Source organism: Osmerus mordax, chromosome 8 (assembly GCF_038355195.1).
Source record: "Osmerus mordax isolate fOsmMor3 chromosome 8, fOsmMor3.pri, whole genome shotgun sequence".
Taxonomy (NCBI): domain Eukaryota; kingdom Metazoa; phylum Chordata; class Actinopteri; order Osmeriformes; family Osmeridae; genus Osmerus; species Osmerus mordax.
In genome coordinates this window covers 472,463-484,805 of record NC_090057.1, presented here as the reverse complement: position 1 = coordinate 484,805, position 12,343 = coordinate 472,463, and positions in this window count along the sequence as shown.

Below are 12,343 nucleotides of genomic sequence, written 5' to 3'. Positions count from 1 at the left end.
TAGACCAAAGTATCTGCTAAATGAAAACTGTTGTTCATATATTGTGTGTCTGTCATGACGTGTGTGAGTGCAGATGATCTCTATGTCTGTGAACTGTACCGGGGCTGTGGCTGTAATTTCACTGTTCTCTTCAAGGGTAAAAGAGGATGTCTCCCCCTCTCTCTGACACTATCTCCCTCTATCTCCATCTCTCTCTCTTTCTCTCTTTCTCTATCGATCTCTATCTCTCTCTCTCTCTCTCTCTCTCTCTATCCCCCCTCTCCCTCTCTCTCCCCCACTCTCTCTCTCTCCCTCTATATCTCTCTCCCTCTCTCTCTCTCTCTCTCTCTCTCACTGAATCTCTGTCTTTTGTTCTCTTTCTCTCTAAAACACACATGTACACAAACACACACGCACACACACACGGTATAATTAACGGTTCGCTGTTTTTCGTTGTGCTCTACAAGATGCTGTCGTGGCATCTCATTTTCCCCCCCTGCTACCGTTACCATGGAAACCCTCGCTTCTGGTTTCCTGCTCCCTCGGAAGGGGTTAGTCTCTCTCCCTCTTTCTCCCCTCTCTCTCCCTCTCCCTCTCTCCTTCTATCCCCCTCTCTCCCTCTCTCCCTCTCTCCCTCTATCTCCCTCTCTCCCTCTCTCCCTCTCTCTCCCTCTATCTCCCTCTCTCCCTCCATCCTCCTCTCCCTCTCTCCCTCTGCCATGCTGTTGGAGAGAGACAGAAGCCTGTCAGATGAAGGGAGAGGAGAGAGAAAGGGAGGGGAGACAGGGAGAAGGGGGGGTAGAGAGAGTGAGAGAGAGAGGGGGGGATAGAGAGAGAGGGGAAACAGAGAGGAGGGAACTTGTTCATCAGTATCCTGATAACCACAGAATACACCATCATGGTTTGTATCCTTAAATAAAACGATATTTGTTTCCAAACATCTTCTCCCTCTGCTGACTTTTAATTTCAGTCAAATCTGCATCAATTCCTAGCAGCTCTCTTCCAGACTAACAGTCATGAAGTTGACAGCTTGTGACTAAGCTGGGGGATTAAAGGTTGACTGGGGAGACGAGAGAGCGAGCACAGGGCCAAATGCAGAGGTGTTTATTGAAACTGAGTCAGGATACAATCTGCAGCTCTGCTCACAGGACAGGGCAGCTCAGCGGCTGCTCCACAACAAACCCAGACTTCACGGAGAAGCTGAGCAAGGTAACAACTTAAGCCACCTGACATCTGCATCAGACCCACCTGACATCTGCACCAGACCCACCTGACATCTGCACCAGTGACTTTGCTCACTACTAGTTAGCACACAGACCCAGTAATGCAGGGAGGTGCAGCACCAGGTCTGTAGAGCTGGGCGGTGACGTGTTGAACTAGTTGGTTAATGTTCTGGGCACTGTAACTATTTCAACAACAATTATTTTGTAATCCACATGAATTTATAACTGAAGCTAATTCAAATGTTCAGGTCATTCCGTGCGCTTGGTTACAGAATCAGTAAGAACGCAAGGAGACGACCTGCAGGACGGTAGAAGCGTGGCGTTCTCCAGTAACTACTCCAGAGCTCTGTGATTTACCCACGCTTGTTTGAGGAACACCATGTGTTTGAGGAACACCATGTGTTTGAGGAACACCATGTGTTTGAGGAACACACGTGTTGAAGGCTGCTCTTGTCCATTGTCGCCCTGACCCACCACAGCTGCCATTTTGTTTGTCATGTTGATTTGAAACATGCATCCTTGCATTCATGTAATGGCTTCATTACTAATTAAAGGTGGCTGCATAATGCACAAGAACACAACTCTAACAGCAGATAGAGCAGACAGAGCAGCGGAGCACCACGTCTAACACTGACGTCTCGCTGTATTAGAAAGTAAATTATGTAAAGAGTTAGTCTGAAGTCACTTCTAACACAACTATGTTGAAAGAGTCTGGTCTGTATAGACCCGCATGTTCTTTTACTGAAACCAAACTAGTGTATTTGTTTGAACTCTGCATGTGACGCTTTAGTCACTTAGCTGACACTTTGATCCAAAGCAAAGTACAAATAGTGCTTCAAGAAAGTCCAGCAGAAGATCAAGGATCAGAAGTGTGCAGGTCTAACAGCGCAATAACCACATCTCAGCTACCAGGCACATGGGACAAAAAAATATTATGCAACGAGAGAGCTTAAAATGTCTCTTCTGCTGGCTGTAATATGAATAATGAAGTGCACCACACAATAGTATCAAATATTGAGGAACATAAAAAGAGGTTTGGGAAGGATGGTGGTGTAGGAGAGGAGGGGCGTGTCTCCTGCAGAGCTGCTCTAGTGACATGGCCCTTCAAACTGATCATTTCTCCTTTACATTAGCACACACATAGAACCACACACACATAGAACCACACACACACATAGGGCCACACACACACATAGAACCACACACACACATAGGGCCACACACACAGAGTCTGAGGACCTGGGTGGTTATATGTGATCTGAGGGCATCTGTGACAAAAACTGGGACTTGATTTAATGTGAAAATTGGCATGTAAAGAGAGGTCACCAGGCATGGAGAGAGGTCACCAGGGGTGTGTGAGAGGTCACCAGGCATGGAGAGAGGTCACCAGGCATGGAGAGAGGTCACCAGGCATGGGGAGAGGTCACAATTATTATTTTTTTATGTCAATCTTTCCTGGGATGATTGTGTCAAACTCAATTATTACTGATCCCTCCAAGATGAGCTTCTGATTGGAATGTCTGTTATATTTTCATATACTTGAACACCTTGCTAATCCTCCTAACCTCCTCTCTCTCTCTCTTTCCCTCTTTATTTCTCTCTATTTTGTGTTGTCTGTATTCATGATGTGATATTTAATGTAGAAAACATTTCCACCAGACGTGTGGGGAAGGTGGACCAGCATTATAATGAAGCAGTGCTGTTCTTATGGCTAGCTACGCCTGCGTCAGCTAAATTCTCCTCTTATCATCCTCCACTTCTCCACGCTGAAGTTATTAAGACAAGCAGGAGGTTATCTGAGGAGGAGATGCAGCAAGAGGGTTCACACTATGCTGAGGTGCTGGGGAGGTTTGGAGAATGTCAAGTAGATTCATGGAACTGATTTGTACAAAAACCTGCAAGGTCATTCCAAGAACACACACACATACAAACATGTGCACACACAGGTATGCACACCCTCACACACGCAAGCACCCAAACATGTGCACTGAATCTGACAAACTTATCTTCAGTCCTGGTATAAAAGAAGGGAGGATGAAAAGAGGGATAGAGAGGGGGAGAGAGACGGAGAGAGAGAGATGGAGAGAGAGAGTAAGAGAGTGAAAACGAGAGAGAGAGACAGAACCTGTCTCCTGTAATAACTGCCGTGGGAGGTAATTACAGAGTATAAGAGTACCCTGCAACTCTCACGCCCAAACACTTCCCTCTCTCCCCCTCTCTCCCCCTCTCTCCCTCTCTCCCTCTCTCTCTCTCCCCCTCTCTCCCTCTCTCTCTCTCTCTCTCTCTCCCTCTGCACGCCTCCCATAACACGTCTCCTTCCAGGTGCTGAAAGTGACATGTGACGACTCCCACACACACAAACAGGACAAGAGTCCCAGTCTAGTGTTCAGCAATGTGAGAGGCTGGTGAGGGGCAGGGTTAGGATGGATGAGAGGCCGGGCGAGGAGCAGGGTTAGGATGGATGAGAGGCCGGGCGAGGAGCAGGGTTAGGATGGATGAGAGGCCGGGCGAGGAGCAGGGTTAGGATGGATGAGAGGCCTGGGTGAGGGGCAGGGTTAGGATGGATGAGAGGCCTGGTGAGGGGCAGGGTTAGGATGGATGAGAGGCCGGGCGAGGAGCAGGGTTAGGATGGATGAGAGGCCGGGCCTCATTAGGTGAATGTCTTGCTTCTCACCCACCCACTGGGGAAATGCACTAGCCTACATTACACACACACACAGACACACACACACACACATGCAGCAGCAGAAAATAAGGGCTTGTTTCTATGTGTGTGTGTGTGTGACTACCCTCCAAAGTTTGACTTGTTGACTACCATTTATGTCTTGGAGGGAGAGAAGATCCAACAAGCTTTCTTTATGAGCACAGTTCTAACAACGCTGTCAAGAGAGAGAGAGAAAGAGAGGGGAGGGGACAGAGAGAGGAGGGGAGAGAGAGAGAGAGAGGGGGGGGGGGGGAGAGAGAGAGAGAGAGAGAGTGAGAGAGAGAGAGAGAGAGAGGGGGGGGGGGGGGAGAGAGAGAGGGAGAGACAGGAAGGGGGGGAAAGAAATGCAGAGGCCCAGAGACAGAGTAAAGCAGAGGAAAAGAAAAGTGAGCTGTTTTTAACAAGAAACCATTGTGGAATCTACTGTATTATTTGGCTGAATAACTGAAGCATATATACACCATGTGTATATATGAGTGTGTGTGTGTGGTGTGTTGAAGATGAAAGCTAGTTTGATGCTGATGTGTTGTTCAGTATCAAGATCAATCAGTCAATAGGCAGAAAACATGAAAGTCACCCACTCATGCATGAACATTCACACACACCTCCCCATCTCCTGGGGGTCAGGCACTGGACCCAGATGGAGGCATTCTTCTCTTCCCTCTTCCCCCCCTCTCCCCTCCTCCTCCCCCCTCTCCCCTCCTCCTCCTCCCCTCTCCCTTCCTCCTCCCTGTGGCCGTGTCTTGTGAGGGGGCTGCTCTAAAACACTTCAAAAGGAGAGCAGCTACCCACCTCCCCCCCCCTCTCTCTCTCTCTCTCTCTCTCTCTCTCTCTCTCTCTCTCTCTCTCTCTCTCTCTCTCTCTCTCTCCTCTCCTTCTCTCTCTTCCCCTCCCTCTCTCTCTCCTTCTCACTCTCTCCCCTCTCTCCTTCTCTTGCTCTCCCCCTCTCCTTCTCGCTCTCTATTTCTCTCTCCCTCTCTGCCTTTCTCTCTTCCTCTCTCTCCTTTTATCTATTCCTCTACCCCTCTCACCCTCACTCTCTCTCTGTCTCAGCTGGCAGGTTTGAAGGGTTTAAATATGCTCTTTCTGAATTGTAAATGAGATGATGTTCATGCTCCCCTCCCCCTCTCTCTCTCCTCAAAGAGGAACACTGAGAACACAATGTCACCCCACACACACATCATCATCAAGTCATCATCTAATTTTATGAGTAAATCTGGTGTGTGTGAGAAATACAGTATTTGTGTGTGTGTGTGTGTGAAAGAGAGAGCTAGAGAGAGAGATTGCATGTTAATGAATGTGCGTGTGAGAGAGTGTGTTTGTGTGTGTGTTTGTGAGAGTGTGTGTGTGAGTGTGTGTGTGTGTGTGAGAGAGAGATAAAGAGAGATAAAGAGAGAGAGATAAAGAGAGAGAGAGAGCGTTCCCTCAGTATCTGTCTCTGTGTATCAGAACTGTTTCCTGCTGACAATCCATTTCCCTTTTCTCCATAAAGTTCTGCCTGCTTTTTTTGAAGTCTCTTCATTTGCAGATTCCCACTGAGTCAGAGAGACCTTTCACACTGAGCAGACACACACACACACACACACACACACAGACAGACACACGCACACACACAGAGTAACACACACACAGCCAGCAGCTGTTTGCCTGCATCCTACAGTCTCTACAGGAGAGCCCACCTGGACCCTCAACCACAAAGAACAGACAGAAGAGACAGAGAGAGGAGGAGGAGGGGGAGGAGAAACTAAGGAGAGGGGGAATGGGAAGGAGGTGGTAGAGAGAGGGGTGGGTGAGGGAGAAAGAGAGAGAGAGAGAGAGAGAGAGAGAGGGAGGGAAGGAAGGAAGGAAGGAAGGAAGGAAGGAAGGAGGGAGGGAGGGAGGGAGTGAGGGAGGGAGGGGAGGATGGAGGATAGAGGAAGGAGAGGTCTTATCTGCAGCGAGCAGCAATCTCCCAGCCAGGAGGAACTGAAATAAGAAATGAATGGACCTTCAGAGTCATCAGGTTCCTGCCTTTACAGCGAGAGGACGAAGTATGGGTGGATGGTGTGTGTGTGTGTGTTGTAAGTGTGTGTGTAGTGTGTGTGCCTGTGTAGTGTGAGTGTGTGTGTGTGTGTGTCTTTGTCACAGGATTAGAGGAGGGCAGAGTGGAATGGGGGACATCTCTGTGTTAGAGTCAGACAGACTCTAAATCTCTGTCCTACACTGATACAAGGCATTAACGCTCAACAACCCATAATGATTCACTCTCACACAATAACCTAGCTAAGCCTAATTAATCCCATGATACCTCTCTCTCCCCCTTCACCCTCTCCCTCCTTTCCTCCACTCCTTCCCCTCTCTTGTATCCTCTTCTCCTCTCTCCTCTCTCTCCTCCTCTCCTCTAGTCTACCCTCCTCTCCTCTACTCCTCTCCTCTTGAATCCTCTCCTATCCTCCTCTCCTTTCTCCACTGAAGGTGAAATATTTTAGTCTGACCGAGCTGGACCCAGATGGGACATCTGGCTACATGGGTCATGTAGGGAGGTGGGAGGAGAGAGAGCGAGAGGGAGTGACAAAGGGAGGGAGGGGAGATGGTGGCGAGGGAGCAAAGCAGAGCCCTCAGAGACAGCAACAGGCCCCTGGGGTGGACAGCAACATTGAGAGAGAAAGAGAGGGAGGGTGGGAGGGAGGGAACACTGAGGGATTCTGGGAACACAGTTCTTCTTCTGGGAACACAGTTCTTCTTCTGGGGATGCGGTTCATGGTGATGGAACATTGGAGGGTGCACTAACACTGGAGGTCAAATGCTAGAATCAAATCAACAGTGGTTTACGGAGACCTTTTCATGAGTGAAGGCTTAGAGGGCTTCACAGTTGCCCACAGATCAGTACCTGTAGCCGAGAAAAAATGTTCAAAGTAAAAACTTGCACGAGCCACAAAACCAAGTCCCCTTGCCCAAGGGAAGTTCGTCATGACTGTCGGCAAAGAAGCTAATGCTCCATAAGAAGGCAGCATGATTCTTTACATGTGATGACTGCATACCGCTTCAAACTCGCTTAACCTCTCTCTTTGATGTGGATTCTCATGATGTCCCAATGAAAAGGCCTGTTGACCTTTCCTGAAGGTCGCTGAATGTTTGAAGTTGACTAGTTCTCCCTCTAGCCTGTGTGGAGGAGGGGATGATGTGTGGATGGTGTGTGGATGATGTGTGGATGGTGTGGGGATGATGTGTGGATGATGTGTGAAGGACTCAGAACATGAGTCACAGTTTATTTAGCTTTTTTTTTTTACAACACTCTGTGTATTCATCTTTGTATATATACATATAAACACAAAGCCCAATGCTACGTTTGATGAATAAATTCTAATGAAAACATGAACCCAACACGCTGCCACGCCACCGCGCACAGGACGCTACAGAACTGGGCCGTCTACATGCACTGTTTGTTACGGTTATCTTGGGTTCTATCTTGTTCGCTTTGGAAGAAATCTTCTGTTAAATGATTACAATGTACAATGTTACAAATGTATGTACAGTCGTATTTCTGCTCTTTTATATGTTCCTTATCCTGTATGTTGTTCCCCTACAGTCAACGTAAACAGGTGATGTCACAGTCAACGTAAACACGTGATGTCACAGTCAGCGTAAACACGTGATGTCACAGTCAACGTAAACACGTGATGTCACAGTCAACATAAACAGTTCTGTTCAAACAAAACACAAACACTGAGACCCACCACTACAACACTGATATTACACTGATATTACACTGTTATTACACTGTTATTACACTGTTATTACACTGTTATTACACTGATGTTACACTGTTGTTACACTGTTGTTACACTGTTGTTACACTGTTGTTACACTGTTATTACACTGTTATTACACTGATATTACACTGTTATTACACTGTTATTACGTTGTTACACTGTTGTTACACTGATATTACACTGATATTACACTGTTATTACACTGATATTACACTGATATTACACTGTTATTACGTTGTTACACTGTTGTTACACTGTTATTACGTTGTTACACTGTTGTTACACTGTTATTACACTGTTATTACACTGTTATTACACTGTTATTACACTGTTATTACACTGTTATTACACTGTTATTACACTGATATTACACTGTTATTACACTGTTATTACACTGTTATTACACTGTTATTACACTGTTATTACACTGTTATTACGTTGTTACACTGTTATTACACTGTTATTACGTTGTTACACTGTTGTTACACTGATATTACACTGTTATTACACTGTTATTACGTTGTTACACTGTTGTTACACTGTTGTTACACTGTTGTTACACTGTTGTTACACTGTTGTTACACTGTTGTTACACTGTTGTTACACTGTTGTTACACTGTTGTTACACTGTTGTTACACTGTTGTTACACTGTTATTACACTGTTATTACACTGTTATTACACTGTTATTACACTGTTATTACGTTGTTACACTGTTGTTACACTGATATTACACTGTTATTACACTGATATTACACTGTTATTACACTGATATTACGTTGTTACACTGTTGTTACACTGATATTACACTGTTATTACACTGATATTACACTGTTATTACACTGTTATTACACTGTTATTACGTTGTTACACTGTTATTACACTGTTATTACGTTGTTACACTGTTATTACACTGTTATTACACTGTTATTACACTGATATTACACTGTTATTACGTTGTTACACTGTTGTTACACTGTTGTTACACTGTTGTTACACTGTTATTACACTGTTACTACACTGTTACTACACTGTTGTTACACTGTTGTTACACTGTTGTTACACTGTTGTTACACTGTTGTTACACTGTTGTTACACTGTTGTTACACTGTTGTTACACTGTTGTTACACTGTTGTTACACTGTTATTACACTGTTATTACACTGTTATTACACTGTTATTACGTTGTTACACTGTTGTTACACTGATATTACACTGTTATTACACTGATATTACACTGTTATTACACTGTTATTACGTTGTTACACTGTTGTTACACTGATATTACACTGTTATTACACTGATATTACACTGTTATTACACTGATATTACACTGTTATTACGTTGTTACACTGTTGTTACACTGATATTACACTGTTATTACACTGATATTACACTGTTATTACACTGTTATTACACTGTTATTACGTTGTTACACTGTTATTACACTGTTATTACGTTGTTACACTGTTATTACACTGTTATTACGTTGTTACACTGTTATTACACTGATATTACACTGTTATTACACTGTTATTACGTTGTTACACTGTTGTTACACTGATATTACACTGTTATTACACTGTTATTACGTTGTTACACTGTTGTTACACTGTTGTTACACTGTTGTTACACTGTTGTTACACTGATATTACACTGTTATTACACTGTTATTACGTTGTTACACTGTTAATACACTGTTATTACACTGTTATTACGTTGTTACACTGTTATTACACTGTTATTACACTGTTATTACACTGTTATTACACTGTTATTACGTTGTTACACTGTTATTACACTGTTGTCACGCTGTTGTTACACTGTTGTTACACTGTTGTTACACTGTTGTTACACTGATATTACACTGTTATTACGTTGTTACACTGTTGTTACACTGTTATTACGTTGTTACACTGTTGTTACACTGTTGTTACGTTGTTACACTGTTGTTACACTGTTGTTACACTGTTGTTACACTGTTGTTACACTGTTGTTACACTGTTGTTACACTGTTATTACACTGTTATTACACTGTTATTACACTGATATTACGCTGTTATTACACTGTTATTACGTTGTTACACTGTTGTTACACTGATATTACACTGTTATTACACTGATATTACACTGTTATTACACTGTTATTACACTGTTATTACGTTGTTACACTGTTATTACACTGTTATTACGTTGTTACACTGTTATTACACTGTTATTACACTGTTATTACGTTGTTACACTGTTATTACACTGTTATTACACTGTTGTTACACTGTTGTTACAATGATAAGAAATGATCCATCAGTGGGTGGTTGCTGCCTCTGCCTGCAGACCTCTCCTCCAGGTCAGGGGTTAGGGTTAGGGTTATGGTTATGGTTAGGGTTAGGGTTAGGGTTAGGGTTATGGTTAGGGTTAGTATTTGTACTTCATTACTCTGCAACAGCATAACCACAGTGTAACAACAACATAATACACGTTTAATAAGTGTAAAAACCATGTACAAAGTGTAACAACAGTGTAGTAACTTAATAATAGTGTAATCTCAATGTATTTCATGCTGGAACAGACCTCTCTGCTTCTGTGTCTGATCATGAGATCATTCACTGCCTCCCCACCCTCTCTGCCTCCCCACCCTCTCTGCCTCCCCACCCTCTCTGCCTCCCCACCCTCTCTGCCCCCCCGGCTGCCAGACCTCATCCAGCAGACTGGATGGGCACACACACACACACGCACACACAGGAACACGCACAGACACAGGAAACTCCGTCAACAAGCCTCTCGTCTGAGGGCCTCCCGCTGGCAGGATGCTGAGGGCGCTGCGAGCACGGACTCCACATTAGATTACCTTAATCTGATCATGGAGTCTGCTGCTTTACACTGAATGTGACTACATTGGGAATATCGAATATATAAATTAATCATACTACTGGAGCCGTTATGCCCCAGGGTTGGATGTTCCTGTAACAGGAAGACATCCGAGCAACTGTGGAGGAGAGGGGGAGGATGGAGGGGAGATGCCCTGGGTGCTGAAACTATCTTTCTAGGAGATGATTATGCTGAAATATAATCTTTGTTAATCAGAGCGTTGTTAATTGCAATGGGACATTATTGTAATGGCGGCTCATAAAAGGCCAAAGCAATCGACAGCCAGACAACAGACTAACAACCAACCTGCATCCATAGATGTGCCATCGTGGAGAGAAAGAGAGGAGATGTAGGGAGGAGAGAGAGAGAGAAGGAAGGAGAGAGAGAGAGAGAGAAAGAAAGCAAGAGAGAGAGAGGAGGGAGAGAGAGAAAACAAGAGAGTTGATTTAATTCCACCCTTTGTTTTTATTGTGTTCCTGGTAGAGTGCAATAAAACGTTATTGATATTTTGCTGCCAGCGGCCACTTGCTCTCAGGGGCCTGACGTCTGAGCCAGGGCTGAGAACATGAGCTCAGGAGCACACAGCCCACATATCACCAGCCACAACACCACATCAACACCTGGAGGTGGTCCTGAACTAGGAACAAGTATGAACGAATGAAGGAGGGCTGGGGAGGGAGACAACAGGACGCTCTGGAGGAGGATCCCCCTTGAGGTGCCTGGATAGATTTGGTGGAGTTAGTGTGGTTAGTCTGGTTAGGGATAGTGATGCTTGAGTAAGTGAGGTTCCTGGGGTTAGAGGGGTTAGGGTTAGAGGGGTTGGGGTTAGAAGGGTTAGGGTTAGGGGGGCTAGGGTTAGAGGGGTTAGGGTTAGAGGGGTTGGGGTTAGAAGGGTTAGGGTTAGGGGGGCTAGGGTTAGAGGGGTTAGGGGGGTTAGGGGGGCTAGGGTTAGAGGGGTTGGGGGGGTTAGGGGTAGGTCAGTACCAAGACCTTCAGTATTACGACAGATACACCTGAGACGACCATAAAGACGCTTCATTTAAGATATTTCTAAAATATACGTGAAACATTTATCCATCCAAACATCCATTACAATTGAGGGAGGGCTCCACTCTATAAAACTAATGTTTACTGAATGATTCACCAACACATTGTTCATTGTTGATGTAGAATAAAAGCACATATTTACTCCAGTGTTAAACAAGCATAGAGGCCATTCAAGCTATCAATTACCCTGGGAGAAACCACGTTGAGTCATGTCTGGAATACAAATACAGAACAAACCCCTGTGATGAAACAACACGAGCAATGGACTCAAGAGTCTACTTTGACAGAAATATCACAGAATACACACAAACACACATACAGTTCACACACACCCACACCACACACACACAGCAGCTGACTGTCATTATCGGAGTATCCTAACATCAGCTAAGACAGCAGTTTTGTGCAAGACAGTTGAACAGCACCTGGGCTCCATATTTGTTTTGCTAGCTCACTTCCTTTAGTAATCACTTCTGTCAAAGGGTTGGCCAGCTGCAAACTGTTTTAACCACACAGCCCAAGATGCACACACACACACACACACATGCACACACACACACACACACAAGCAGATGAAGTGCTGCAAGCTACACGTTAAGGTTATTGTAGCATAACTAAGACAAGATGTATTTAAGAGAGTATAAAGTTAGCCACACACATGGCTGTGAATGCAGCTGTGGTGGTGATGCTGTTGACCAGTGAGTGAGGTGATCCTTGTGACTGATCTGCACAGACCTGGACAGAGAGCAGCTCAGCAAGCAGGGACCTTCT